Source organism: Triticum dicoccoides, chromosome 5B (genome assembly GCF_002162155.2).
Source record: "Triticum dicoccoides isolate Atlit2015 ecotype Zavitan chromosome 5B, WEW_v2.0, whole genome shotgun sequence".
NCBI lineage: Eukaryota > Viridiplantae > Streptophyta > Magnoliopsida > Poales > Poaceae > Triticum > Triticum dicoccoides.
In genome coordinates, this window is record NC_041389.1 from 55535919 (window position 1) to 55541918 (window position 6000).

The following is a 6000-nucleotide window of genomic DNA, read 5'->3' on the forward strand; positions in this document are numbered from 1 at the left end:
CTCTCTACATGCGACATGATCAAGCTACTTGCCCGAGAGTCCCTCTTGATAGTACGTCTATCAAACCTATAATCCGATCTCCCTCCAAGCACCATGAGACCGGCAAAACTAGGAAAACCTAGGTAAGGTATACCTTTGCCTTGCATATTCAACTTGAGCTTGGTGATGACTCCAATGCTTGTCTCAGGTTGGAATCCCTTTCTTGCCCACAACCACTTGGTGAAGATGCTTGAATTGATTCCTCATATTGCAATGAGGGAAGCCTTAACTTAAGCCCATCTTCACATGAGCATTATCATGATATGGACCACAAGCTTCAAAGCATATAACCTCCGGCTTCTCATCTTGCACTTGGACTCCTCGAACCCGATGACCATCACCACTTGATGTCATCCACACATAGGCTACTTGAGATCTTTCCTTTTGATGCAAGCCCATGAGAAACACCTAACCCACATAGACATACCAAACACATAGCATGGGTTAGGTAACAACGCAGAATTCACAATTACTTACCATACCACTAGATCACTTGATCTCATGTGGCACAATGTTTGTGCTTTGAGAGTTGACCACTTAGATATAATCTTCGAGCTTCATCTTGGTCAACCAACGTCTTTACTCGAAGCTCCATCTTGGTTTCTTGAAAGCCACAATGAACTCTTCATTTCCCTTCATTGCTTCAAGACTATATCAAGTTCCACTATGAATATCATCTTGGTCACCATTTGCCCTTCTAAAAACTCCATCACAATCTCTTGAGAGGCATGATGAATTCGTCACTCTAGTTGCTTGCTTCAAGACTTGATCAACCGAAACCCAACACATGAGCTCACCATGATCTTGTCTTGAGACCATAACTTGAATTCTTCTCTTTGATTATTCTCTCAAGCCCTTGATCCTTAAAAGCCCTCCATCATAATATATTGAGAGGCACAATGAATTCTTCACTCTTGTTGTTTGCTTCAAGACTTGATCAACCTAAACCCAACACATGAGCTCACCATGATCTTGTCTTGAAACCATAACTTGAATTCTTCTCTTTGATTACTCTCTCAAGCCTTGATCCTCAAAAGCCCAAATATATCAATCTTTGAGATCCTTCAATGCACTCCATCATGAACATAATTAGATTAGGCATGGAAACCAATCTTGATGGCTTCAATAGAAGTACCCGAAGACCAACTTGAAACCTCACTAGATATGGGATCTCGAGAGCCAACACCTAGGCCCCGTGAGCACGGGGTATCCAGAGAGTTGACACTCGACCCCGTGCGCACGGTACAAGCCCGTGTGCACGGGGTATCCAAAGAAGGATACCATGAGGACTTCTTCGGATGCTTTGATGGCAGACTTCACAAAACAACCCAATGCACTTCAAGCATCACTATGGAACATATCTTCATATAAGATTCAATGCACTTGATGCTCCATAGGAATTGTCATTTAGTACCAAAGCATAGGGCAAATATATCTTCATATATATGGACTTCATCCTTGATTTCGTCCAATATCCTTGAGGCACTATCTTCATATATATATGGACTTCATCCTTGATTCCATCCAATATCCTTGAGGCACTATCTTCATATATATGGACTTCATCCTTGATTCCGTCCAATATCCTTGAGGCACTATCTATGGACAAAACCTTCAAATATATCTCACTGAAAACATTAGTCCATAGATATTGTCATTTAATTACCAAAACCACACTTAGGGGCTACATGCCCTTTCAAAGCTGTTCACGCATGCATAACTCATCAATTACATTACTATAACCTCGAGTAAGCGAAACGGAATATGCACAAGACAGTAACACTCACTTGAAGTTGTAAGGAAAGAATATTTTCCATTTGTTTTGATTTTGAAGTAACGATTGTAGCAAGTTGTCCTCAGTATCTTCGACTCTGTTTTGAACCGACCATTCATTTATGGTATTTGGGTTAATGAACCCAATGTCACAGATTTGTGCTTTTTTGCATTCGACGATCTGCAATCTCATAGTATAGTGAGGATAATTATATACATGCAGTGAAAGAGCTGAGCTATAGAGACTTAATTACAGAAGTAATACTTACAGACAGTACCAAGTCATGAGTTGTTTGTCGAGGGCGTCTTGATTGTATAATTGGAATAACTCCACAAATTGAACATGCAACACCTTAGTTCCAATGAGGTCGTGCTCCTCTTTAATTCCCAACATCAAACTATCCTTCTGAGTCCCAGACTTGCAGGTATCCATGTACCATTCATGCAATCTTCGCATCATCATTGTTAGAGGATGATGATCAGGTTTGACAAGAGGCTTCCCGTACTCGTATCTGAAGATATATACCTCTAACATTTCAAACTGTACATCATCACTCAGGTAATCAACAGGATTGGTACCGGGCACTAGCCCCAGATGATTAGCGGTGATATCGGTAGACACCCTGAGTGGGGGGCACGATTGCTTCGCCTGTTCGCCGAGCTAGGGAATTGTTTTCCCACTTCTTCGTTGTGCTAATCTTGCATCATTGGAAGTACTTCCCGAATGTTGTGATTCCTTATATGCCCTTTCAATAATGCGCTCATAGTTGGATTGCGGCGGAGGCGGTGGTGGTCGCTTAAGGGCATTCAGAGTGCGCTTCACTTTCACCGGATCTACATTTCCTTCCGAGGTGGAGGTTTCCGTGCAAAATGGTCCCTCACTTGGGCAGCATAGATGTCCGTGTTTTCCTTGTCGGTCCTCTCATATGGTAACTTTTCTGGAGCCTTGAGACATGGACCGTATTTGAATTGCTTCCCGCCTTTGCTTATACTACTAGCAGCCGGAGCGGCGACGTCTCTCTTCTGCCGTTACTGACGCGGCGGAGTCCGCTGACACGCCGGAGGAGGTGGAGGAGGAGCCAGAGTGCCCTCACGCGCCAGAGGAGGCGGAGTGATCCGACACGCCAGAGGAGGCGGAGGAGGAGCCGGAGTGCCGTCACCCGCCGGAGGAGGCGGAGTGCCCTGATCACTCGTCGGAGGAGGAGGCAGAGTGCCCTGACTCACCGGAGGAGGAGGAGGAGGGGGCGTCCAGTTTGGAAGCTTGATGTACTCCTTCCTCCATAGAGATGTACTCCTTAAAGCATTCACCAGATGATTCTCCCCTTCACCTGTAGGGTAGTCAAGCTCCGGCTCCTCAAATCCCTCCATTATTTCATCCACCGTCACAACAGCATAGCCATATGGAATCGAACAACAATGAAAAGTTCTGTTAGCTTGAGGAGGTGCAACAGAGCCGACAACCGCCTTCAAAGTATAGTTCTGCCATTTCGTCATTAGCTCGCAATGTTGAGCCTCCGTGATAGTATCCACGGGGTAGCAAGGAGGCGTGAAATCTGGCTGAACGAGCTCCGTGGAAGCCACACTGCTTCTCCGCTGAGATGGTGGGGTAGCTTCTGGGGCATCGTTGAAGCAAGAATCTTCGTGCCGCTGAGATGGTTGGCCGGTAGCTGCAAGTTCCTTTAGCTTTGCTAGTCTTGCATTGAGCTTCTGCATTTCGCTCACTTCCTTTTTCCTCTTTCTTTCTTGGGTTCTGTAACCACCGCTATCGGGAAACCCAACCACCCACGGAACGGAGCCTGGTGTGCCTCCTGTTCGTCCAGGGTGCTTAGGATTCCCGAGGGCCTCTGTCAGCTCATCCTTCTCTTTGTCGGGAATGAACGTCCCTTCATGCGCTACCCTGATATATTTCTGAAGCTTCTTGATGGGTATTGCAAGTTGCTCCTCCGTCCAATGACACTCCCCTGTTTCTGGGTCCAAAGTTCCCCCAACCCCGAACAACCAAGTCCTTGAACGATCTGGCAAGTTCAGTGTCGCTGGTTGGACCCCTTTAGCAAGCAGGTCTTCCTTAGCTTTGTCCCACAACGGACGGGCTTTGTAGTAGCCACCTATGATGGTGATCCTTCTTCTTTGCAGAATTTTTTTGTTTGTCACTGACCTTTTCTTACCCTTATCCGATTGCTTGTACACCACAAATGCGGGCCAGTGATCTCTTATCTTCTCATATCGGCCGGTGAATTCTGGAGTCTTCCATTTGTCGACAAAGCTTGTGTTCAACACTTTCTTCCAGTTCCTGAATAGATCTGCCATCTTCTTAATAGAAAACTTCTTGACCTTTGGCTCTATAACTGGGTTATTCAGATCCTCCTCTGGCGGTAGGCTTAAATTTGTCATCAGCGAGGTCCAAAGATAACCTTTCAGTCTATCCTGAACATACGAAACTTTAGGGTCGTCCTTATTCTTATTCCATTGCTGGACGCTGATCGGGACCATGTCCCTAACAATAGGTTTGCACTGATGTACAAATGTGTCCTTGGTCTGATTGGGAGCAATCGGTTGGCCATCATTCGCGATTTCTGTGATCCTGAACTTTTCATCCTGGCGCAATCTTTTCATCGGGCCTCGTCTCCTTACGGAAGTTTGGCTCGATCCGGAGGGCTATAAAAGAAGAAAGAAGTGTTAATATATGTACATACCAAAACAATTAATGCATCAAGTCAGCACATGCTTAATTAATATATATACCTCGCCGAACTTTGCAACAACTCCCTCCTTCATTCGGCCATTGGAGCCGTCATCATGATCTCCTTCCTCCTCCATTGTTGTATCACTGAAGCCGTCATCCTCTCCTTCCTGACCATCGGTGTCATTGAGAAACGACAAGGGATCACCTCCAGCGAGGATTATATCCCCCAACAATTGTTCATGTTTGTAGTATCTTTCCATAGTTTCTACAAATATTACAACATGCATGGCAATATACAAACATGAGCGATGGATTAATTAGTGGCAAACATAGACCTAGCTAATCGCAACAAGGAATCATATGCATATGTGAGCAATGGATTAGTTGTGGACCGCCTCTCTCATGCATGTCCGACGTCCCCCCTCATGTCCAAGTTATTGGGCCGGGGTTATACTTTCAGGAGAGGACACTGATACGTCTCCAACGTATCTATAATTTTTGATTGTTCCATGCTATTATATTACCCCTTTTGAATGTTTATGGGCTTTATTTTACACATTTATATCATTTTTGGGACTAACCTACTAACCGGAGGCCCAGCCCGTATTGCTGTTTTTTTTGCCTATTTCAGTATTTCGAAGAAAACGAATATCAAATGGAGTCTAAACGGAATGAAACCTTTGGGAGAATGATTTTTGGAACGAACGTGATCCAGAGGACTTGGAGTGCAAGTCAAGAGCATCCGAGGCCTCCGCGAGATAGGAGGGCCCCCCCTATAGGGCGCGCCCCCTGTCTCGTGGGCCCCTCGGGCGTCCACCGACGTACTTCTTCCTCCTATATAATCCTACGTACCCTGAAAACATCCAGGGAGCCACCAAAACACAATTTCCACCGCCGTAACCTTTTGTATCCGCAAGATCCCTTCTTGGAGCCTTCGCCGGTGTTTTGTCGGAGGGGGAATTGACCACGGAGGGCTTCTACATCAACATCCTTGCCCCTCCGACGAGTTGTGAGTAGTTTACCACATACCTACGGGTCCATAGTTATTAGCTAGATGGCTTCTTCTCTCCTTTTGGATCTCAATACAATGTTCTCCCCCTCTCTTGTGGAGATCTATTCGATGTAAACTCTTTTTGCGGTGTGTTTGTCGAGATCCGATGAATTGTGGGTTTATGATCAAGTTTATCTATGAATAATATTTGAATCTTCTATGAATTCTTTTATGTATGATTGAGTTATCTTTGCAAGTCTCTTCGAATTATCAGTTTGGTTTGGCCTACTAGATTGATCTTTCTTGCCATGGGAGAAATGCTTAGCTTTGGGTTCAATCTTGCGGTGTCCTTACCCAGTGACATAAAGGGTTGCAAGGCACGTATTGTATTGTTGCCATCGAGGATAACAAGATGGGGTTTGTATCATATTGCGTGAGTTTATCCCTCTACATCATGTCATCTTGCTTAATGCGTTACTCTGTTCTTATGAACTTAATACTCTAGATGCAGGCA